General features: G+C 41.9%; 2 protein-coding genes across 8 annotated transcripts in view; one reads left to right on the top strand and one right to left on the bottom strand.

Moving 5' to 3' along the window:
• The window catches only part of RHOBTB1 (Rho related BTB domain containing 1), a 51,406-nt gene extending 32,700 nt beyond the window's left edge, over positions 1 to 18,706 (bottom strand). For 2 of the 7 annotated variants that reach the window (XM_068689311.1, XM_068689318.1), the window contains exons 1-2: positions 17,978 to 18,097; positions 13,734 to 13,832 (exon numbers count right to left, since the gene is read on the bottom strand). The gene's annotated coding sequence lies outside the window, so the exon portion shown is untranslated. The other 5 variants (XM_068689312.1, XM_068689313.1, XM_068689314.1 and 2 more) reach the window with 5 other exon arrangements.
• CABCOCO1 (ciliary associated calcium binding coiled-coil 1) overlaps positions 18,309 to 25,921 on the top strand; it is a 263,070-nt gene continuing 255,457 nt past the window's right edge. The window contains exons 1-3 of the mRNA XM_068689322.1: positions 18,309 to 18,448; positions 19,850 to 19,933; positions 20,947 to 21,057. The gene's annotated coding sequence lies outside the window, so the exon portion shown is untranslated. The remainder of the gene's footprint in view (positions 18,449 to 19,849; positions 19,934 to 20,946; positions 21,058 to 25,921) is intronic.

The following is a 25,921-nucleotide window of genomic DNA, read 5'->3' as shown; positions in this document are numbered from 1 at the left end:
TTTGGTAAGAAAACAACCAACCAACAAAAACAACAACAACAAAAAAAAACAAACAAGGCATTCTTCCAACCTCTGCACATTTCTATGGGGAATATATTTATCAAGCTTTTCTAGAACTACAAAGACAAATATTCTAGAGACACTAGTGACCTTCTAGCCCAGGAAGCTGTTGAAGAACTCACTTTCTGCTTTTTTCCTTCCAAAAGACAGTACCAGGCTCTAGTTTCTTGAACTTTGTGTGATATTTGTGATATTTTTCTTGTGTTAATCAATGAAGTTTTAGAAAGATTTCTTTTTGTGATTTTATTTATTCTCACATATGATTGGCACAAGGAAACTGTACAAGGTGAATGAAATCTCTAGATGACAGCATAAAAAAAATCTAAACACTGACTAGAATAGTAAATACTTCAGGATTTCAGACTTCAGGTAAGTGTTACTTCCAGATCCTGGCTGAAGTCCTGCATTTATATCTCAAATGCAAATCCAGTGACATTAAGTGAACTGTGCAGGAAGCAAGTGTATGTGGAGTTTACTTGTAATGTCTAGTGCCATACAGACACTTGCCAAAAATGTTTAAAAAGAAGATACAAATTGCCATATCTTTTGCCATGTCTTTTATGTCAGACAGAAAGTATAGGAAAACAGAAAAGTAGAATGTTAGATGAGAACCAAAGGGAATCCATAGTTTAATCTCATGAGCCTACCCCTATTAAGAAAGGGTCCAACTGTCACTGCACGTACCCCAGGCGGCACCAACTCTAGCTCACACACCCTGTCACCACCCAGTCCTTCAGCACAAGGCCTTGAGCTCTTATGCACATACCATCCACAATCCAAGGGTATTTTCACACTGATCTGACCGGTCCTCGCCTCAGTGATGCCTTGCTTTGAGCTCTGTAACTGCTGTATGTAGCAATGACTGCTCTGCCTTATTTTTCCCCTCTTGGGGGAAAACTGACCCTGCTTGGGAGACAGTCACAGGTACGTTCTCTGTTCTACAGCACTTGATAATTTTCTTCTGGCAGAAAAGGTGGGAGCAAAAGAGGGGACATATCAAACACCTGTTGCGCCTGTGCTTTTCCTAAATTCAAGGCTTCTCTGTCTTTTCAGCTCTTTCAGCACAGGGCAACATCTGGATGCAGGATTTAAACAGTTTTCCAGTGAACAAAATGTATTAGCAAAGAATCAAACATTGGGATTTACCAGTCAAGTGATCAGCTCTTCCTCTCAGGCTAATGCTCTACAGTATTTGTGAAGCCTGGAGTTTTAAAAGGGCAGGAGTTTTAGAAAGCTCCCCAGAGCTAAAACTGATGTTTATTTCTTCTTGGATAAAAATACTTGTACACATCTGAGCATGTCCCAGATCTTACGCTCTGTAAGTATTATGTCTGTGAGATAAAAAAAACAACACAGTATAAACATTCAGCTCACTAAGTTATTTTTTCTATTAATAGTGAATGGATATATCACAGACCTGAGGCATACAAATGGCAATACAAATCCAATGGGCATAAAAAAATAAAAAGCAGAACCTAATAAAAGAGGACCTCAGAAAACTACTGAAGAGAAATTGAGCTGCTCTACTTCCACGTGCTGTGATCTATCCTGATCAGCCTGTACAAAGATATGTCCCATTCAGTTGCTACTTATACTGAACAGTTACACAGCGACTCTGTCTCTGTCCTAACAGTGCTTCCTCCTCACATGCTCTATTTTTGCCTAGAAAGAGTGCTAGCTTAAGAGCTCCTGTGAACACACTGAACAAACTAATTTCCACCTCAGCTTCTATTACAGCTCAAGCTGAACATTTGGCTTCAAGTCAGCTGTGTGTCCTGAAATAGTACACAGACTGAGGATGAACAAAGTCATTGAGAATATTCTGGCATCTCTTCCTTGCTCTCACTGTGACCATATGCACAGCTTCAAGGGCTTTTTTTTTTTTTAATTATTACTATCATTTTTAAACAAGTACATCGTTGCCTTTGGAAGCCTGAGTAGTGCCTTGACCAGCAGAAGGCAACCCCGAGCTCCCTGCCTAGTCTTCCTCAGCCTGCCCAGTGACTGCTTTCCCTTTGCTCTAGATGTTGGATGCTACCATATCCACTACAGGCTAACCGAAAAAATTAAGGTATACTACCACGTGCCTTTCTTGGTCCTCAGAGAGGTCCTGCCAGTAGACACCTGCTAGCTGCGTGCTGCAAGCCCCCCACAGCAGCCTCCTGCTGTTGTCACAGCAACCCACAACAGACTCCACAGACACAGCAGGAGAAATGAAAGGTGGAGAAAAAGAAGGAAAAAGATAAACCTTTGCAAACCTTCGGGCTTTTAGGAGATGCCACTCAGAAGCACCAAGCTCCAGGAGGTTTCTGCTTCCCGTAAGCATCATCTATTTTTGCCTCGAGCCTCGTGGCTGGAAGAGGAGGCCGGAGGGCTCAGCTCCAGCGAGGACTCGGTACCGGGGAGAGGCTGCCACCTCCTCTCCCACTCCCGAGGGGGCGGGAGCGCACCTGCGGGAGCGCGCAAGGCTCAGCAGCACCCGGCCCGCCTCGGCGGGGAGCGGCACGATCGCGCCCGGGCGACGCGGGACCTACCCGGGAGAGCGGGATGCCCGGGAGCCGGCGTGCAGGGCCGGGCCAAGGGTGGCGGTCGCCGCCGCGCCCCCTCCCCGCTGCTCCTTACACCGGGGGGGCGCCGGCAGGCGGCGGCCCGCCCTGGCAGGGAGGCAGCATGCCGCTGGCTCGGCTCGGCTCCCCCCGGCCCGCCCCGCGGCGCTGACTCGGGCGGGAGCCGCGCGCCCTGTGACGTGAGCAGCCCGCGGGCTATTTATAGCGCGGCCGCCGCGTTCATTCATGAAAAGCGGGACGCGGCGGGAGGGAGGGAGCGGCACGGGGACAGCGACAGCCACACGGACACGGACACGGAGCCGCCCCGGCCCGGCCCCGCACCGCCAAGGGGACCGATCTGACCCAGCGGGGTGACTGCGGGAAAGAAAGCGTGCCCTTATAGCCTGCTGGACTCGCACATCGCCAGTCTTGCAGCAGTAACACAGCCTTTTCTTCGGAAAACGGTATAAAGTTGTTTAAAGAACACCTGGACTGACAGTACCCAACTGCATTTTGGTTATAGTCAACTATATTTTTCAAATACCATGAAGCCAAACTCACACTAACCAGGTCAGACTGCAACAATTCTCAGCAGAGTACAACTGTGTCACGAAAAATTACAGTTGGCAGCTTCACAGGAGGCTATGGGGTGAGGTACTGCAAATATTAAGCATTACTTTCCCAGCTTTGCACAGAATTTGAATGGACAGGGGAAACAAATCAGAAATTAAAACAACTCTTGTTGTTCGTACATGCTCACTCAGGACATCGGCTTGCAAGCAAATAAGCATCAAATTGATAATGTAGTCAACAGTAACAACAACAACAAAAAAAATAATTAAATTTTACAACCTACAGATTTAAGATTAATAGTATGATTACCTTCCATTTCATAAGTTTCAAGCTCTGCATGAACAACTTTTTCTCTATAAATGAATGTTAAAAAACTTTCTTTCTATGTAAGAACACTCCCCCTGTGTACTCACTTGCTTCTAGGACCTGCAAATTTTGGGGAGCAATAAGGCTTAGGTTCAGCCCACATAATCCAGGGACTAGGCAAAGCAGGGTGATACAGAAGGTATCCATTTTACTGATCTGTTTTAGAGTGGCAAATCTTAGTTTCTTATTGGCACCTTTGTATTACAGTTTAAATATTCATGTTTCGAAGACAAATCACAGAGCTAGAACCCACATCTCTATTAAACACACCTAGACTGCAATGACTGCAAAGATTACTCAGGTGTTTAACAAGGAAAAGAGAAATAGTGCTTTGCTTTTGATGAACAAGAAGTCTGAAGTTTCTCTCTTTTTTTTCTGTCCCATCAAAGGGTACCCAAAGCCTGAAAGCTTCTACAGCTGTGGAAGCAGCTGCATGCTGCTGTGCAGTTTCCATGTTAATGACCATTTGCGGCAAATTCTAGCATTCAATGTCTTCCCACCCCAAATGTGTAACTTCCTATATAATTCAGACTGCAGCTTTTCTAGCGAAGTATAAAACAAAAACCCAGAGCAGCTAGAAGCTCTCTGTCCTGTGTCACATGATCTTACTGAACAGTACTTATTTATTTTGAACAGTATTTATTTTTCCAAACATTTTAACAAACAGTACAGCTGCAACCACCAACTTGTCTGAGCAACATACCTTCACAAGTGGCTGGAATGCATCTCTAGTAGGGAGTAGAGCAACTGACAGTTTCTAGGCTTTGATACAAGAAAGGACAGCAATAAACCACAAGTATTCCCCCTGAGTTAGCACAAGCATTAAAAATACATGACTGTTAAAGCTTTACTCAGTTAGATGTTTAAGTATTCCAGGTAGACAGCTTGCATTTTTCCTTTTTGGTTGTCTGTTATCAAGGGTGGGTAACAGCAAGAGAGAGAGGGTGAAGGAAATAAGTTCCATTTTTACCATCCCCGAGGATATGGCATTGGACCATGGCTAGCATTTAACTACAGAGCCTGGTTTTGCCAAGTCCACAGAGCTTTCCAAAACATGATTATGAGCTGCCAAGTGTGTCCCATCATTGCATCTCCATTAAGTGTTGTTAACTACACCACACAACTCAGAGTATAACTGGATAAAAAAAATAAGAAAAATAAAAAACGTTCATTTGCACACAAAGAATTCTACTTAGAATTATTTTAGTTTTACTAAATCACAAAATGTATTCAGAAGTGTAAACGTAAGGGTATGTTCCATATGCTCCAACATTTTATTCATTACTCTGGGGCTAAATTAACATTTTGGTTTTGAGAATGTATTTCTCAGATGATTAAAAAGCATCATGAGAGAACATTAGTTGTGCGTAAACCATAAATGAAGTTACAAATAACCTTTCTGCTCCTGGCTTTGGAAAGTTAGTTTAACTTCAGAGGCTCCTCCAACACACTCTGTTAGCTGAACTCCTTAGGGAGATTTCTACCATGGCAGAGCTGCTGAAGCTTAATGCCCTCAGGCCCTGCCATCCTCCGTGCTTCTGAGGGACCAGAGCAAGGTTCAGGAGCGGATAAGCTGAAAAAATACCAGTCAAGAATAACAAAAGGTGATGGAAGAGGGGATTAGAAACATTTCATTCAGCTTCTCTGTGAAAACTGTTCAGAAAGAGAAGGAAATCAAATAGCACGTTTCTCACCACCCCATTATAATCTAGTCAGCTGTATCTGCAGAAGCGTGATAGTACAAGCACACAAGTCTGGGGGTGAGTTTTTATCTCAGAATCACAGAATTGTAGGAGTTGGAAGGGACCTCGAATGATCATCGGGTCCAACCCCCCTACCAAAGCAGGTTCCTTAGAGCAGGCTGCCCAGGTAGGCATCTAGATGGGCCTTGAATATCTCCAGAGAAGGAGACTCCACAACCTCTCCGGGCAGCCTTTTCCAGTGTTCTGTCAACCCTCACCGTGAAGAAGTTCTTTCTCATGTTGGTGTGGAAATAATACTGTGTGTTAACATTCTGAGAAAGTCTGCATCTCAGACTGATCCAGACTTGATGCCCTGTGGAAGCAAGGGCTTCTTGCCTGTACTACAGGTCAAGGTAGGGTCTGTAAGAGATGGCTGCTTCAAAAAGTGAAAATAAATAATGTAGTGATGTTGGCATTTGCTCCCTCTGGGGAGTCATACTTTTAATTCAGGACAACTGAAATGATTTCCCCTTCATTTTTGGTAGCAACACCTAAGCACAACTACCATTTCCTAAGACAAGTTACACACATGAGCAGACAGCATGGACAGCTACAGAACAGGGTTTGAGCATGCACTGAGGGAAGGCAGATCTGACATTGCAGAGGCAACCCAGGACAGCACAAGGATGAAACTCAATAGCATGGGACAAACTGGAGCTCTTTCCTCAGCTCTGAATGCAGGGGCCCTTTGTATTAGAAGAGCTTTTAAGAACATGTTGAGATTAAGAGGCTTTTAGGGGAAATAAGTTTAAATCCATGAGGAATTCAGTAAAGCGAAGTAAGTTAAATTATCCCATATAAGTATGTGCTCTGTATTGCATCTGGCGGTCTCACGGGGACAGAAGGTGCTCCCTACAATCTATGAAACCTGCTTTCAACAATACAAAAGAACACGAATGAATGATGTACAATCAAAATAAGGAGACATGGTACATCAGCGATGGACTTCACCATCCTCCTATTGTATGTGATACGTAGTCTTAGCCAACTGGCAGCAAGTGAATTAAAATATCAGAATTATCAGAATTACCCAGCTCCCATCATTGAAGTCTACTTTTTCCCCACAATTAGGCTTAGAGGCTTTAATTATGTGGGTAGATCAAAATCTCTTCTAACTACTTCTGTAATGGATTGGTATATACTCCATTAGATTTTTTTTCCATAAAAAATTCATAAAGAGAAAAAATGCATTGGAAAAAAACATGTAAATGCATGTTTTATGCATGTTAAAACAAAATTCAAGTCATTTCCTGTCAATACAATTTTTTTTATTAATGGGTTTGCATTCAGAGCTGTATTATTCCCATGCCAAATGCATATGCATTCACAACTGGCTTTCTCTTCAGAACTATTCCATATTCTATGCAGTCCTTTAGCAATGTGAGGGTTGTTGGTTTTTTTTTTTTTTTTTTTTTTTTTGTGTGTGTGTGTGTGTAGTAAGGCCAGAGTTTAGAGTTTGAGACAAGGTGCCTCCAGTTAGTGATGTTAACAACTGTTCTCAGCCAACTGTGATACAAAACAAAACAAATGTCAGTTGCATCCCTTTTCATAATATCCCACACAATTCTGTCTCAGTTCTCAGAAATGGAGACGTGTTATCCCCATTGTATGCGTTACAGACACTAACAGACCACCATGCTTTTTTTTTTTTCTTCAGTTGTTTACTGAATACTAATTACAGTGCAAGACCATCATCCCTTTAGAAGACAATACTGTATCAGATCTTACTGAGGCACTCTGTGAATGAGATATAGCACCAGTTTGCTGCATGAATTGTATTTCCTGTCTTTTTCACTAATGGAAGGATATGAAATGCTGAATATATGCACACCTTGTATGCAGTCCCCTTGCTGTGCAGCTCTGAGAAGAGCCTACTTGTTTTCCCAATGGCCCCTTGTCACGTATCAGAAGACACTAAGTAGATGCCCCCTTATCTGGAGATGGAGAAGGCTAAACATAGCTCCCTTGGTATCTCTGGGCATATCTTGTGTTTCAGGCCCCTAACTGTATTAGAATTCATTCCACTCCCTTCAGTACTGTGAAACCCCACACTGGACACGCTACTTCAGGTGCAGCCCGACAAGTGCGTGAGTAGAGAGGAACAATCACTTCCACTGACCTCTTCCTCATGCAGCGCAGAACACAGATAGTCTTCACTGCTGGAAGGGCACCTGCTGACTCAGGTGTGTCTCAGTTCCACTGAGAGAGGCTCTGACATGAAACCTTGCAATAACTCTATTACTGCCTTCACCACTACACTTCTCTTCTGTACAGGCTACATAGTCTGGTGTTAGAAGGAAGAAAATTCATTTCACTAGTCCTAGTTCGCTAGGTTAGGTCTACCAGGATACAATTAAGCAATATGAAATTTCGGTTTAATTAGAGGGACAGCAAGAGGAACAGCTGAATGATTATATAAGAGTCTCCCAAAGGAAGAAGTGGAAGAGCTACAGCTCGCTGAATTCACAACCCAGAGAGGACAAGGCACTATTAAGAATTTGTAACACAGCTCAGGTTTGTTTTAAATTGGGATTTTTTTTTAATTTTATTTTTTTTTAAGATAGAAGGTTTGCAACAGCTTATAATGGTTATATTCCCTGCTTCTAGATCCTCAGAATTACAACATGGGTAAGAAAGATTTAATCAGCTTATGTACCACTTCCAAACACAAGCTAAATGGGAACAACTGACTAGCGGGAGGATTTCTTCTTGAATATTTATCATTTTGCTGTCTCTCAAGGGAAGGAAACTAGAAATGATTGCATCAAAATGTCATAAGACTTTTCCAACTACCCAGAGCACGCTAGCTTTATCAGCTATTTCCAGTATTTAAGGGAGTTTCCAAGATACAGGAGGCTCATCTTTAAAATCAATGGTTTGTCCTCTGAGAAAATCTGTTGGAGCACTGTATTCTATACCACTCGCTAACCAAAATACATGCTAATGTATCAGTGGAAGTTAAACTAATACATGAAGAATTATTCTCAAATCTTGGCAATTTTGTCCATAACTACTGCCTTCGTTCACCAACTGGGACATGCCAGAAACACATTTTCAGCCCAGAAACACATTTTCAGCCCAGAGTAACTCTTTATTGCCACTTCACAGGAAAACATTCACATATATATGAAAACCTAATCCCAGGTGCAAATTTTCATCTTGAAGAAGTGATTTCATGCCTGTACTATGTTATCGACTTATCTCACCTGTGATGATGATATCTGCATAACTGTTAAAAGTTTTTCTTAACCTTTCTGCTGTCCACTTAGATGTTAATGGAAAGAATATATTTGGGGAATTAAATGAGCAAACAGTCAGCTGGGGAAAATTCTGTCTGTGCAACCTTCTGGTTGGTCTCAGTCCTTCCTCTACAAAGATCAGTCAAAATGCACTTCTGAGTATTAAGTTTTTAAGAGACAGATATCAGGGAACTACAATAAAAAGTTCTCAATGGCAAACACCATCTTTGCATCTCACTCTTGATCTAACTATTGAGCTTTAAAAGCCATATATAAATGGATCTGCTCTCACTCTTCAAAGCATTATAAATGCTCTGCCTGCCTTTTGAGGCCTGTAAAAGTCACCTATCATATTCAAAGTCCAGTAGCTTTATATGCAGAAGGTTACAAAATGCAGACCAAAATTGAAAAGCTGAAATATTGCTCAAAGACTGCATAAATTCTAAAGGATTTCTAAATAGAAGTCTCTGCACATATGTGCAATTGCTGCACTAAGTTGTTTATACGGACACTTTTAGAGAGATCATGCAGACGGTCTTGAACAAAGCTCCCTCACTACAGGAACCTGAAGGTGTAGGTTAGAGGTGGTGAGGGGAAAAGAATAAATGTGGATTTTCCCTCCTTTCCCCAGCAGTCAAAGACTAGTATTAGGGGTCTCTGAATCACTGCTTGCATACAAGAGCAGCCAATAGCCATATTCTGTTCTCTCCAGGGGGGCAAAACAAAAGAGCTGGATTAAACAGTAGAATCAAGGGCAGCTTAATCTCACCATCATTCAACCGTGGTAAACAGCCTTGTTAAACGTGCTTTACTCTCGTACCTCTGTCCTATAGGTGGTTATACAATAAAGTAAAAGCCCCCGGTTTTGTTTTAAGTCTGATAGAAATCCCACTGAAACTGATGGGAAGGGTTTCTACTGATCCCTATGGGCTTCAATTTAGGTGATAATTCAAGAAGAAAAAGATCTGTAGAATTCCTGTTATATTCTGTACATTCCCTGCTTCTGAAACATACATGATTTTTGAAGAGAGAGGAGAGAGCTTTGCCTGGAATGTGAAACCTTGTGTCTCTTACAGCTATTTACACCAGTTCAGTGACACAATTTAGTTACACTAGCACAGATTCCCATGCAAAGACCTCACTCAGGCAAAACAAACTTAAATTTAATGGTTAGCTTTGCTTATATCAACAGAAGGTTTACTTTGTCCAAACTCTGTTCATCTGTTTTAGTGGTTTAATTCAGTATGTCCAAGCAAATCTAGTTCCCACAGTTTTTGTTTGTCTAATGAGTTGAGGCCTTAGATAATATCCAGAAAGAAGATTACTGGGGTTGGTTCTGGTGGACACCCTTCTCCTTTTGAAAGGCTTTATATAAGTTCTACCAAAACTGTGTAGCTAAAAGATAATGGTAATTGTGGAAATTGCAGAGGAATGCACGTAGTGATCCACTGTTTTATCTTGAAGAAAAGCCTCGGAAGCAGCAAATGAAGACAGTTTGCATGCTTCACTGCAGGTTGTCTGATGGGCCTTTCCCAAAGCACTGTTACCAGGAATAGTTAACAAAAAATGATTCTCTTTTTCTGTAACACTACTGATTAAAAGCCACCATCTGTGAAAGCACATCTTTCTTGTAGACATTTGCAGTTTTTACAGAGGATTTGGAATATACTACCTCCAGGCACTGTCCAACTATCGATCATTGTTACAGGTTTTAACTAGATTAGGTAAAAGAACTTGAAGAATTCAAGATACCATGTACACCGTGTGATTTGAAAAAGTATGAAAAAAAGCCATTGCTTTCCACATAAATTCAAAAACTACAGTTAAAATACTGTATTATTGTAAGAGAAATGTTGACAGTTCCTTAACTATAGAATTACCACTGGGGACCACTGTTGCAAACATACAAAGAAAGTAGGATTAAGAGAACCTGATTCAACCCTGGAGAAATCCTAATGGAATAGGTCGCATCGCCTCAAGTAAAGCCTCACCCACAACAATTTCCCTCAGAAGACTGAGAAATATTTGTAGAAATATTCTTCCTTATTTACTAAGTATCTAACTATATGTCTAAGCATGCATGCCAATGGAAATCATGCATCTGAAAGAGAGACACATTTAAGGAGTTCAAGTGTTAAGCAACAGCTGTAAATCAAGAACTGAAACATGCAGGAGTCATGAGGTCCACAACACACACGTCTATTTCAGACCTACATGGTACCTGTCGCTCAGAACAGTTATTGGGATGTTTGCCCATTTATGAGCCCAGACACAAACACATTTAATCGCTGATAAAGTCGGTAAAAATAAGCAAGTATCATGCTAAGAATGTTTTTATTGCTGTAAAACCTCACCTTGAGAGTGCTAAGTCCTTGTTTCCAAAGTGTGAGACACAGGTAATTCCAGTTGCCAACTGGATGCTCTGGGGTGACAACACTGCTTTTATATTAAAACTTGGATTTATTGTGTTGGGTACCTTGTCTAAACTCCCTGGATTAACGGACATTTCTGACTGCAACATTTCTTTCTCAGTTTCTCACCTAACAAATAATTGTTTCCCGATTCTGCATGGGTGTTAGGAGAATCACTCACTCTCCTTTATTAGAAGCACAGAAATTAGAGATGTGCTTAGTACAGGATTTCAACATGCTGTGAAAAACACTACTAGAGAACAAATTTAACTCTAAGGATTAAAAGCTATGAACATAGCAACACTACCCATTCCCACCAACCACAGATACACAGCAGTCCCCCAGTTTTCATACTTTCTAGTCAAAAGCTTGGAAAGGACTAGCTCAACAGTTTTAAGATTTAAAACTCATTCTACTATTCTATATTACTTCTACTGCAGGTTGCTGTTTCATGGGCATACATGCTCCTCTGCTGGTTTTACACAGACCAGAGCTTGTTTCATATCTACCTGAATTGGCAGCGAAATTAAATTGCTGGAGTCTGCATTATTGTGTGCAGTAGCATACACTTACCCAATTTATTCTATTGTCTGTGGAGCATTCTACTGACTACGGAGAAAGTAATCTCTGACAGCAGTGGCTTCTTTAACCATAGAGCTAAATTTACTACTAGTCATCTCATAATTCCTCAAGTGACACAGAAGCCCATAAGAAAATAAGCTGTGACTGGGATACTAAGGAACAACTAACAGCTCTACAAACACATGCCTTCTGCAGATGCAGTATTTTCTGACTCAAGCACATGGCTTTACAATATGTTAACTTCTATGCAGACCTCCATATATGTTCTCTTCAAGAATTTATACCCAGTAACAGAAACAACATAAATTACGTCTGGAAACAGTGAGTTCACAGAGTACATTTCACAAGAACAATAACCATCTGTAAATTAATTAAATGAGTTATGAGTTACCCAAAAATCCATTGAGAGACAGAAAATCAGGCTGAAGTGTGACTTGTCACTGGGAATGAGGGTGAAGAACGATACTGGGCATTATTAGATGTGCCATTTTGTGTTATTACTTATTTCTATGATGATGAAATCACTCATGGTATATTAAAAAATTCATAGCATCAAAACTTGCATACATGTAATATTATACACTGGCTTTCAGGAACTGCACTGCCTATAAAACGATTCTATTTTTGTTCCTCAAGTATACGTTTGTCATTGATGGTGTGCTGGAAGGGGCTCATTAAATTACTAATGTAACTATTAAGGCTATCAAATTACCAATTTTGAGGGATCGATTCAAAGCACATTAAGATAAGCAGAAATTCAAAGGAAACAACCACGTCTTCCCTTCAATGACCCTCCTTTCGGGCTTTGAATGATGAACCCCCTCTCTGCTGACAGTATTAAACCCTTCTTTGGATGACCCTCCCTGCCCAAAACACTGAAGTAGTTATTCCAAGGGCTCATAAAATGTTCCATTTGGTAGTACACAATGGGGGATGTAGGGGTGGTGAGGAGGAGGATGGGGTTTGTGTTTATTTTGAGAGCCCGGGGGGAGAGATTGCTCCCTAAGCTTCCTGACAAGATGCTTATTTTTATTCACATTGTCACTATGTTTTCCCATGAACAAATATACTTCAGAGGAAATGTTTCAATAAAATGTATTGGGATAAGAATCATGTTTACTTCCTCTCCATTTATTATGAGAAAGCAATTTGGTTACATGAGAAAGTAAGGAAATTGATTCCCTAGGGATGTCTGGGAAGGGGGTCATTTATGCAGGGAACCCATTCTTGAAAATATTGGCAACATGTCACTGTGTTAGATGACCTGTAGAGGCTTCATTTGTGATTATAAGTGAATACATCAGAGATTTAGCTTTTCCTTTGTTCAGAGACAAACCCTATCCTTCTACAATCCTATCTGAATTAAAATATTTTCCCTTTGACAAGTTTTGGCAGCATGTTACATTCCTATCTGTGTTATTATAATGTACATTTAATACATATGGCAAGATATAAATCCATTTTCCTTGTTTCCGAACATAAATAATTATTTTACTTACTGGCGTTTTTAGTCCAAATTTCATTGACTACTGGAACATTTGAGCAGGGAGCTGGACTGTAAGGAATCTCAAGAGGCCATATAACCTTATTTTCCCTATGATTCTGAATTCAGGAGATGTGCTTGGTTTTTACTAATTCTTATATGTGAAACAGCAGTTTCCTAGCAGTACTGGCTCAGTACGGAAGTAGCTTTTTGCCAAGTCCCATCCTAGCATTATTAATATGCACCTGTAATTCAGGCTACCAACAGCACCACCTTCGCTTATACTGCACAGAGCAGAAAACGAGGGATGCAAAAAAAATGGTGGTACAAACTCTTCACTTTAGAAGTCACTCGTTTCCTCTGTCTGCAGTTACTCTTGCGTGAATATTCACTCTTGGAAATCAGACTTAGCAGCTTCTATTTCTTTGATGCTTTGAAAAAAAAAGCTCATTATTGGCTCAAAAGCTACTATGTGTAGAAGTCAACCATTATACCAGAGCACACACCTTTATACATTTGTTTTTATCTACTGGAAGATCACAACAAAGATAAGTAATCCTGTAACCAAAAGGATTAATTCTAGGACTTTTCAGTTAAGACTTTAGAGGCAAAGTTCTAAGTCACAGATGCTGTAACTTCAAAATACGCGAACAAAAGCAGCTGGACAGACAGCAGTAGTGACAGCAACACTAAATAAGTCACTTTTTTAATTTCTCCCTGGCATTACTTACCTCACAGGAGAAAATAACTTTCATATCCATTTTTAACAGCTTGATCAAGAGCAGAATTCCGTTAAAGATATTTCATATCTTTCTCTTACTGTGGCTGTCCTGAAGGGAAAAGTAGAGAAAAAAGACAATAAAGCTTACCATTTTCAACCTAAAAATCATCACACATGCAAAACTAGAGACATCTCTTATGACCAATTTTATATTATAGAACAGGCTTGCTTGGTCAACAGAACAGTCTTTCAAAGTTCAAAACATACATGTAGGTAGACTGAATATCTCCACTAAAACACTAACTTTTCACTCCAATGCATTGAAGAGGTCATGGGTACAAACAAGGTGTTGAGCATAACTGGAAATTGATACACCTCTGTCAAATAAAGCTGGGTCTTGAATAGTTTTCCTCTAGATGTAGACACAAAAAGCATCCTATGCACGAGAACCAAATACTGCTGTATCACAGTCAACTAGTTCTTCATAGGTTAACTAACAGCCCCCTTCAAGGGGGTGACAAGACTGTCTAAAATATGAAGCAACAGCCTGATGATGCCTGGATTACTTTGTTGCATCCACCTTTAGTCCCAGGTGAAATTAATTATATTAGTGTTATGCTGGGATTGGTAAGCATCTGCATTATTGTGGTATGGTTCTCATCCAGAAGCAATGCTGTGGTTTTACCAGAAACCTAACATGGGTGCAACATTGATTTCACCCCGATGCTTCCCTAAAAGCAAAGCACACTGAGCCAAGTAGCTTTAAAGGCTTCACACTAGCTTGAAAAGCAGAAGTAAAATGCAGATTCTCCAGCTGAAAAGACTAGTGCCCTGCTTAGCTTTTCTAGGCATTTCTCTCTCTCTCCTAAGTAAGATTTCAGAGTGGAATTTACAACTGAAGTTAATTTCCCACTGAAATTCCTGCCTTCTGTAAATACCCTGCACAAGACAACAGAGGGAACGAAAAAGGAAAATGAGGTAACACCTGATTCCACCTCAGGTGGAACAGTGGAACAGGCAATCCACTGGCACGAGCCAGGGACACAATCTTTATAGCCCTCCAGAAGTAATTCTACTGCCCTAGAAGCAGCATCTTTTCCAGTCAGCCATAATGCCTGCACAGCCTACACATGTAGCTCCCTTCATCAACCCTAGCAACCACAGCCTCAGCCCACAATGAAACAAAATCCCAAATAATGAATGAAATAGCAGCATTAGCACACAAGGGATGGGATGCTCAACTGCTTAAAAACCTATTTATGTGACACTGCACTATTCATAACTATTTGTTTCCTCAGTACTGCTGCCAGTTTCGAAGTTATTTGCAGCTTCTGTTAGCACATCCCTTTTAAAAAAGGATTTGACTTATCTGATCACAAACCCAGAGCTTTGTGTTTTTCTTTCACTGAGATCTCATGCTTTCTAACCAGTTTTTCTCTGCTTTGCCCTCATTAAAATCTACTGACACTGACTCCGCAGATAGATTAAGAGCCTTCTCACTTTTAAGCAGACGTGCAAAGCCCTTCCACAGCTCATTCATAATTCTTTTTCAGAAATCATTAATTATTTACATCGCTGTCCTGTTAAAGGCCACATTGAGACTCTCCCGCTTGCTGAGAGATTCTTTATTATGTTATGCTATAAGGTCAGACCAGTTGTTTAAAGCATAAAACCAGACAGAAATGTAGTTAAACCTGATTTCCATCATTACTAAAGCATAAGCCTAGAAGTTCCATTTAATTAAAATAAGAAAGATTCTGTTTTCTGTCCCCCTGTCCCTCAATCTTCTACTATCTGGTTTTAAAGGTGGTTGGGATGATAAAAAAAAAAAAGGTTCTAATCTTAATTAGCACTGTGCTTCCTAATTAGAACTCTAACTTCGTGAAGATCTTCACTACCATGGTAGTAGGGGCAGATCTGGTCTTCTGAGTACAGATCATCATCACAGAAAGAGAGCAGGTAAACCACACATGCAACTCCCTATCTGAGTCTTCAGGAGCTCCCAGCTGAAGAGACCTGGCCTGAAGCCACTCTTGCCCCAGAAAGCAACAGTTCTGGCCATGGCAGCGCAGCTCTTTCCCTCTCCTAGGAAGGAAACAGGCTGCTACCTGAAACAGTGCTCACACAACAGTATTGTGAGCCCACTATGGTGCTGTCTGCAGGACAAGCAGTAAGGACATCATAAGTTGAGGAAAACTAAAGCCAGCTGGAGCAAAGAGTAATTCAGTGAGAGATGCACTTCTGTTCTCCAGGTGGGGAACTTTAAGTATTGGGAAGCAGAGGAGCAGGTGGTTGTTGAAGAGGCTGGCAGGTGACACGACTGCAGCACAAAAAAGGCCCAGGAGGAACACAGACAATACCACACAGAATACCGGGCTCTCTGGACGGCACCTTGGGACCAGCACATACCTGGTCATGGGCGACCTCGCCCAGGAGCCTCTTCTGCTGCAAACAGAAGAGACAGTCCCCTAACGCAGTGACACCAAAGAAAACTCAAGGAAAATTCAGTCCAATTTTTTCCTCAAACCCATCCCAGCCTCAACTTCGGGTTATTTGGTAGCCTATGGTGATCCAATCTTTTCTCTTCCCCCATTTTTTTTTGGAAAAGATTATTATGAAACTAACAATATTGCAGAACTTTATCCTCTCAAACTACATAACAGCTTCTTTCTACCAGACTGTCACCTTCACCTATTTATGTTTCCATAAGATCACAGTTTTCTAGTATATCTGCCCAAAATTTCTTCACCAAGCTTTAATGTATTACATGGAAGAAAAATAACTGGTTATAAATATTTTTCTGCTTTAATACTCTCATTTCAACCTTTTCCCTTTAAAATTCCAAATACTGAAAAAAGTTCACGTAAAACAAAGTGCAGAACGTGAGTTCACTGTTACAATCTTTTCTGTGACACACCTCACTTACTGTACATTACATGGTTGAACAGACACTAGAAATCTTACTTCCCATTGATATCTAAGCCAACATTTCCTCCAAACACATTTTCAAACCTTTAATCATCCAGAACCCTGGTAAATGTTAGCGTTTCACCTTTCCTACGTCAGTATCGACAAATGTGTCTTTACCCGAGGTCTCCCTTGGAGATGAAGGATTTTTTTCCTGTATCGATTACCTAGAGAAAAGGAACTGATCACATGTACATACTTATTCAACTTGACAATCAGGTTCTAAAAGAAGATGGGGTACCATGATGGGGTACCTACTCTAGACATTAACATGCTACAGTAGGAGCACTCACAGTGACTCAGATAATAGCTGCTCAACAGTACGTTAAGTCCCGTGCTCCCCAGTTCTGGAAAAGTTTTGCCTTTTTCTCATTCCTCTTTTCTGAGAGCTACAAAAGAACTGGGCAGGGCAGAGCCTGCTGTTGCTCCCCAAGAGGTCCCCAACAACTGTCAGTAACAGGATGGGCTCTCTGCCTTCATTTTTTTTTGGAGACACGTCCTTCTGCACAACCAGCTCCTCTTACATCTGGTTCTCTACATGCATTTGTGCTCAGTGCCTGCTGCAAATTTCCTTTGTGTAACGCAGAGATCCATTAATAATTTAAGATTAAAAAGGAACCCAGGGGCAGGAACATTCCATTTTTGCTCATGCGATAGATGCTACTCCGCTAGTACGTCAACTCAAGTTATCTTTGTGCACGCTACGTTAATTCAGCAAATTGCTTTTCAAACAAAGTCCATTCAGAAACTGCCCGGAGAATCTACGTGAGAAAAAAAGTTACATTTTTAAGGTGAACGTGCCAGATTAACACCCAGGAAGAGAAACATGAAGAGATTTTAATTTAGCCCATCAAGTTTTCAAACCGACAGGGGCAAACAGGGCAAATCGCATACGGCAGCCCTCTTCACCAACGAATCCAAGTCACACCAGACGTACCGCTAAGCGTCCCAGTGCAGTACCTACACCGCGCTCACCCGGAGAAATAAACAAAATGAATAAAATACTTCAAGAGGAATCGAAGAGAGCGGCAGCGGCACCCGGAGGAGCCGTCAGCGCCCGGAGCCCGGCCGCGGCCAGGCGGGGACTGAGGCCGGGCAGGTGCCGGCTCCCCAGGCTCCCCTCCTCAGCCGCCCGTACGGAGCGGAGCGGAGCGGAGCGCAGCGGAGCCGCCCCGGCCTCCCCCGGCTCCCTCCCGGCGCTCCCGAGCAGCCCCGCACCGCGGCGCCTCCCTCCCCGCCTGCCCCAGGCCCCGCTGCCTCCCCTCACCTCCCCTCTTCTCCTCTCACCTCAGCGCCAGCCGCCGCCGCCGCCTTCTCCTCAGCGGCCCGGCCCCGCCAAGCGGCCCCTGGGCGGGCAGAGCCGTCACGTGAGCGCGCTGGAGCACGCGGGGCCGTTAGGGCCGTTAGGGGCCGTTGAGGGGGGAGCGGCGCGCGACGGCGGTTCCCGCCTCGCCCTTCCCGCCTCGCTCTTCCCGCCTCGCCCCTCGCCTCAGGTGAGGCGTCATGGCCCCGCCGCGCCGCGCCGCCTGCCTGAGGGAACGTCGCGGGGCAGCCAGGGCAGGGGGGCTGCTGCGGGTCCCTGCCGAGGCCCCCGCGCCCTCCTGGGCACCGCGGGGGGCAGGAGGCCCGTGAGGGGCTGAATCCCCCTGCGGGGTGTGTCTGCGTTGAACGTTTCTGTCAGCTGAATAAACTCGGGTGTTCGCCTCAGTTTCCTCACGTGTTTTGGTGCTGAAGCTGAATCCCAGCTAAAGAGGAGCGGTGAGTGTTCTGCCACCTCGTCCTTGCTGAGCGTGACCTCTGTACCAACGGGGCACAGACAGAACTCTAAAGAGAGCAGCTGAGGGAAACCACAAACAGCCAAGCTTTGTGCAGTATCTCAGAGGGTTGTGGAGAGTATGGCTTAGTTACAGGTCAGGGAATGGCCCAGTGCTCTGGCAGACGCGGAGCCATCTCAGCTTACCTGGTGTCCTGATTGTCAGCCTTGGATCTTTCTGTCTGGGGGCTCAGAGGGAGTTTGGAGGACTGGTGGGGGGATTCAGCCTTGGTGCACCTGCTGGTGTTTTGTGTCTCTCAGCAGGTGCGTTTAATGTTGGTTATCGAGGGTTACTGACAGCATGTGTACTCTGAGGAAAAAAAAAAGAAGATAAAGGGTCTAAAGGCAACTCAAGCTAGCAGCATTAAAGGTTTGCTGTCAAAATGCTCCCCCATTTCAGTGGCAGAACTCAGCCACGCTTCTGTTTAGAACTAACAAGTCTATGCCCCAAATCACATAAACCACAGCAAAAGTGGAGTTCATGGAATTTGCTTTCTGATTTTGATGCGTTATATTCCACGTGCTTTCCTGTGTAGTCACGAGGGCCTGAACAGCCTTACTTGCTATCAGCAGCGTCATGCATATGTTGTATGGTGCAGCAGGGTGGATTAGCCTGTGTGGAGTGCCGTGCAGCCTTGGCTAGTCGGCCTCCAGCACATACATCATTGCCGTGGAGTACTGCCAAGCACCAGCATACCCTGTGCTGTAACTTTGAAAAACAAAAACAAACAAACAAACAAAAAAACACATGGGAAAATAATCACAAGATTTCAGGAACAAGGTATTACTGTGAGCACCTTACTAAGGGAACAAAAAGAAAAGGTGCTAACAACTTCCCTAAATGTTAATATTTTGAATAAATTCTGAAATCAAATTACCTTTGTTGGTTGTGTGGTATCAAGGGAAAATAAACGTTGTTGGGCCACAGTTATTCCCTAGAAATGGAAGGATTATTTTGCTTGGGTAGAGTTTATTCAGAGTTTTGGTAACCCATGTTTAAAAACCCAGTAAGGAAGCTTCCATGGTGCTTCCACAGCATGTGAGTGCAGAAGCACATAGTTGTGCAATTTCAATGAGTACGTGCAGTCTAAATTCCTGTAACTCACGCTGGAAACACACTATTATTTGCAAGGCAATTGGAGCAGACAGCAGAGCTCACAAGGTTATCATCTGCGTCTGTTCAGAAGATGGCCTCAAACCTTGTATTGGCTAATATTTTTAGCTCTGCTAAGTAAACTCATGTAAGATAAAAGCCAACCCATGCAACAGGTTATATAAATTGCTTTAAATCAGCTGCTTTTTGTGAACACTGAATAACTTGCTTCTATTTCTTGCCTTTCTTTTAGCACTTGAAAATGAATTTAAGGTGTGTGAAAAGTGTGTGACTGACAGCTCTGGAAATTGAACTCCCATGTTTAATCCCAGACGAGGTACAGCACAAGCAAGCTTCTCAGTGCTACTGGGGAGAAAACGGTTAGGCTAAGGGTAGTTCATTCACTTACTTTCTCATGCCTGCAAAGGCCGGATATCCTGGGAATTGTGACTGACAATTCACTTCAAGACTTAATGGGAATATATGGCTAGGCCAGGTAGCTTGATAAGTACTTCAAAACCAGTGCAAATAGCCTGTAGAAAGCAACAAAGAGAATCTGGCTGTTTGGGTCTGTCCATCAACTGGAGCATAAGCTCTCCATCTTTGCAAAAGCCTTTGGATCATAGGGATGAAATAGGAAACTGCATAATGTGAGTAGTCGTGAAAAGACACTTAAAGACTACGCTATAAGATTAATCAATGATTTCTTAATCACTGATTGCATGATGTACCGGGATATTATGATAAAGTAAATGGTAATAGCTATTGTCTTTCTAGGCACACCAGCTTTTCATGGATATTGAGAGTAATACAATTTGATACATTTCCAAGATATATTTCCTTTAAATCAGGCTAATTGTTAATTTATTACAAGAGAATGCTAAATGTATTTTGATACCACAATATCAAGATGCCAAAAGTTTGTTAGATTTTTTTTTCTAGCAAACACAGAGATACAAAGGTTATGTGAAGGAAGCTGTGGAATCTTTGTCTGTTAATTAATAAAATATGTTTTGTAAGTTATCAGAAACTGGTGTTGCACTTAATTTTTAAACTGTCAAGTTGTTTCCTCGCTGGCCTATAGTTACCTGGTAGAGGATATCTTTTTACATTAAAATTGTGCCTTGGATACTAAGGTTACACGTTTAATTCAGAAGAAAGCAAGCATTTAGTAATTCATCTGTTTTCTAAAGTATGATTGTCCTGTTTCAGCCTTAACCTACTGTTAAACAGTACTATGGAAATCTTTACAGCACATTTGTTTTTACAAACTTTGATTTATGATCCTCATTGATTTTTGTAGATTCATTTATGCTTTTAAATACAGCTTCTTTTTGTGCAAAATTGCAGGTCCTGAAGCTGTGAGCAGACATGCAGGATGTGATACTATCCTTCAAAGTGGACATGGACTAGATGATCAGAAGCTGTGTAAGTTCCAGGCTTCCAGGAATGGGCACCTAAGTAAGTTATTAAATTTGCTGTTAAGAATAATCATTGGCTGACAGTTGTGTAATTTTTGTGACAGTATCTCTTGAACTCAGTCACAAGACAGGCTGATACCAGTCATGATGTCAAGACTGTGATTACATTGCTCCCCATTCACAGATACAGTGGTGACAAAAGTATTTATGGTTAAGAGTTCTTTTGTTGCTACACCATAGTACATGAACTGCAGTTACGTTATTCTTACTAACGTAGCTCCCGATGACTCATGTCTGGAGATAATAGATTTGGGAGAGGTTTTTGTTCTGTAGAAAAGTGATATAAAATCTGATCTGTGGTGATTAATACGTGTCCTTTTCTTCAGCACCCACTAAGCACATAAGGTGGAGTTAGACTGAGTGAACTTTCTGAAAGTCCTAACACCTGTTTTCAAACAGTGCCTGGAAGCATGATGTCGTGCTGGAAGTGAACAAAGCCTTTGTGCTGTGGTAGAATAGGAAGGTTTGTCTACTCGGTTCTGCAGTCTGAGCAGTGGTGACCAGGGCAGTCATATATGGGAAGTGACAATGAGCAGGTCGGGGCAGTGATGCCCCTAGCCTTTCCAGTTAAGTCTGAAAGCCAATGGCTCATTATGCTACAATTCATTGGGATACTTTTAATATTTTACTCTCTATTGCCACAAATGTAGTCTTGGGGTTATGGCTGTGGCTACTGTAGCCCTTTACTACCTTATCAGGCAAGAATAGGCTTCAGATAATGATGTCCCATTGTTGAGTTCTCTCTGACTGCCCATAGCCTTCCGCAGGCTGTGTCCAGCTCTGGGTTACATTCCCATCCCAGCATTTGGTAGTAAGGCAGGTGAAACTCCTGTTCTCCACAGCTTTGTGTGGCAAAGATCACAATGACCTTATGTCCCGTAGGGCATCCAAATCGCAGTGATTCAGCTACTCAGGATTTTTAGAGTCTTTCCTAGAAAGCCTTGTGATGTCTTTAAGCTGTAATACAACAAATCATTCCAGAGGAGTGAGAGGTTTTAGTTCTTTCCTACAAGGTTTTGGCAAGCCTACATGTAAAACACTATGCATAGTTCAGTGGGAGTTGTGAGCAGACCAGCAGCTGAATGAGACATCAGAAGGCATACTACAGCATTTTGCTGTTTACATCATCTTTATAGGCTGTTATAAACATAATATTCTAACACTGAAGCAATGACTGCTGTGAATCACTTTGTGATTGTGTGCTAGGGAAATCTTCTACGTAAGACTGGAAGAGGTTTGGCTGAGTAAAGATGCTGGCTTGGAAACTACATGAGAGAGAAAGGATTTCACTGACTGGTTTTTGTAACAGTGAAATATTTTAGCCTAAGCAGAAATACTAGTTAGGCTGGAGAAATACCAAACCTATAACACAGAAAGTCTACTTTGCGCAGAGCAGAGGGAATCCATCCCTACTTGAATCTCTCATTGCTTTAGGGCTCAGAAATGGGCAGGATTGAAATGACAGCAGAATTCCTGAGGTCTAGTGGTTCTTACAAATAAAATTGTACTTACTCTGCTTTGACGGATGGTTTCTGTTTATCCAGCATTACTCAAAGTGGTGTTTTCATACAGCTCCTTCTTGTTAAATAAAAAAGCTTATAACCATCTTGGACAAACCTACGAAGAATACACTCCGAAGAACTCTGGAAAGAACATTAATATTATGTGAGGAGGATAGAGAAGACAAACCTTTTTCCTCGTTAATTCCCATGGTTTCATTAAACAGTCAGTGAATGCAATCAACCACCCCTAGCTAGTCTTCTGGAAAGCATAAAATCGAGCAAGGAATTTTTATGTTACTTAGTAATAAAACCAAATTGATTCAGGCAAAAAGAATCATAAAGTAATGTAGAGTGTTAGATTGTCTGAAGCTTATCCAGCCTCAAGTTCAGATGTAAAACTCAGAGCAAGAACTGATCAAAAATTCCTATCCCATGCATTTCCTACACCGGAACTGCAGAGCTCAGGGATAGATTTACTATGGGGAATGAGAAGGGACTAAATCTCCATTTGCGTGGGGCCGTGTGCCCTGCGATGTTTAGTAAAAGCATTGTGTCCCTAGAATCTTCCTCTGTCTTGCCTGAGTTGCAGAATTTAACCTCTGTTAGAATCCAAGGTGGATTGCAACAATGTGTAATGTGTACAGTCGTTTACTCTGCCAATACCGAGGATTTGCACCAATGTAGCTGCATTCCTAGCAAATCCTCAGTATAACAAGCCAAGGCCTGAAATACCACCTGGACTTCTGGACTTGGTTCTCAGCAACCTTTCAGCATAACCTTTCACCATGCAGTGAGTATGAAATGTGGCCAAACCAGAAGAGCACGGTTTTATTCTGCTTCATGAAGAACAAATGACCAGATGCAACTTGATGGAGAGTAGGTCCATTGTGAATTAAATATTCGTTAGCTGAAAACATACACTGGGTTTAATCAAATTACTTGTTTGATGATGCAGATTCTTGCAGGGAGCAGTCAATTCCCAAGAAAAAGAGAGTTTTGTTTCCCTTCCTAATTTTAGTGTGATACGAATATCAGATTGTTTCACATGCCTTTGCTCCTGATCTGGGACCAGTGAGGGAGATGACAATTAGCACATTGCCTCCAACCCCTATCACCTCCTGCCACTGAACCCCTTCTGTATACAGTGTGTGGGAGCCTCACCTAAGCATCAGTCTCAAGTAAGCATCTTTTTTTGTAGTGACTGTGCATGTCAGTTCAAATACTGCTTGCTGGAAAACAACTCTGGAACATGTACTGGAGCTGCCGTGCTTGCCCCCCTCACCCTCATTTATCCTGTTCAGTAGTTACAAGAAACAACTATGGGTGTAAAGTATGATTTTGTTTCTGTCCTGACAAATGCCTTTCACGGTTCCTAAGGACTTTGGCCAGAACAAACCAGTCTGTATAACTGTAGGAAAAACAGTGCCTTCTCCTTCTGCCATCTCAGAATATGATATGCATACAAAAATAGATACAGATATACCTGAAAAGGCACCACTGTTTTTTTTTTTGTAGCTCTCTAGCTGGTACAATATGTTATTGCAATTACATTTAAATGTCAAGTCTTTGAACCTCATGTACACATCCTTTCTAGACCCGATAATAGGTTACTGTTCAGAAAAGGAAATTTAACTGTAAACACGTATGATGTTCATTCTTCTGACTGCTAATGTTGTCTATTCTGTCTGTTTTCACTTTTTTGTTCTTTCTCACGTTTACCAGCTAAAATAAAATGTGGTTGTTTAGGTAACGTTTTTTCAACAGAAGTTTTGTTTTAAAGAGAACCCCAAACCAGCCCTCAGGTTAAAGTAAGACATTCTGCATTGCTCTGTGAGTATAGGGGCTGCACCACCACAGGAAGCCATCTCTCAGTTATTCCCGGTTTCCTTAATTAAAATTTTGAGTTGTGACACCAGGGTGGTAAAGGCTGTCAGTGAATCTTCAGATAAATGGTCAGACTCTGGGCTTCAAGGATGAAGGCCTGGCAGTCGTGGTACTACAGCAGATCCTACAGGGCATCAAGATTCTCTAATATGGAAAGGGATTTCACCTTGCAGCTGTGTACTGACATGCACATTCCCTGCCTAGTATGGGGAAGGAACACTTCTGTAAGCTGAGTCTTTGAGGCTGTTCTTTTGATCGGCAGGTCACAGACTGTGTTCCTGGGAGCACTTCATTTACAAGAACTTACTCTAGCAAGTCAAAGATAGGAAATCAGCATCAGTATTTCCAGCTGTGGAATTTCCTTCCTTTCCATCCCTGAATCTATACTGTCTCTATATTGAAAGATAACATGGCAATCTGGACCCTTGTCTTTTCTGTCATGTCATTTGTTCTGTTACATATTGTGACTCCTAAGAACAGAAAATACAGTGAAAAACTTGATGAAATCCATAGCTGAAAGCCCTGTTGTTCTTAAAATTTGGGGTTTTGTGGAAGTTATATGACTTGTTTATTTTTTAGACTGGAATTGGTCTATGAAGTAAAAAAAGTAAAATAAAAGCCTTAGTGACATCGTGACATTATTGACTTTCTGCATTATTTGGCAAGGGCATTTGTATTTTAGTATAATGTGGACCATTAGAAAGAGAGGTAAGAAATATTTAAGAAATGTTTTGTGATTGGCCACGGTAAAATTGATTGATAAAGCACATGCATTCATCTGAAAACATTTCAGTTTTCAGTCTATTTCTGAGCTTCAAGCACTCTTGTTAATTATTTATTGATAATTGATCTGAGAATGAAAAGCAAGCAGCACTGCTAATTCTGCAGTGATGATGATATAGATTCATGTCTACTTTTTAGTGGCAGAAAGAGGCAAAGAAAGCAAAAAGGCCCGTGGCTCAAATCGGTAGAAATCTGAGAAATGATGATAAACGTGGTGTCTTCAGTGGTTGCTGTTTCACACTTGGAGAACAGAGCTGTCATTTTTGCAGTTAGAAGGCTACCAGGAAGGGAAGTAAGTGAGCACTTCTGCGACTCTGCTAGGGCATCTTGTCTGGTTTATGCATCTCTGTTGAATTCTGTGAGAGAATTCTTCCTCTGAGAACTGAGAAAGTTCCAATTTCACATTTGCATGTTCTAGGAATTTAGTAGTGTCTGCACTGTGACAAGAATTTTCCCACAGTTGGGATATTTGTTGTCTGAAATTGGCTAAATGGTTTAAATATAAAGTAAGTGTCATGCCCTAGGACCAATTGCTTTTTAAGGGATTCTTTTCTCACTAGCCTGGGTTCCGATGAAATATGCTGCATCTTTCATCTCCACTGTGTAATGGATTGGGGCTTCTGAGCTAAAGCCCAATTTGTTTTGTTGCCTGGTGCAATGCAGCAGCAGCAGCCT

Source organism: Anas acuta, chromosome 7, assembly GCF_963932015.1.
Source record: "Anas acuta chromosome 7, bAnaAcu1.1, whole genome shotgun sequence".
In the NCBI taxonomy this organism is placed as follows: Eukaryota; Metazoa; Chordata; class Aves; order Anseriformes; family Anatidae; genus Anas; species Anas acuta.
Note: the sequence above shows the minus strand (reverse complement) of the source record. Positions and strands in the feature narration are given on the sequence as shown.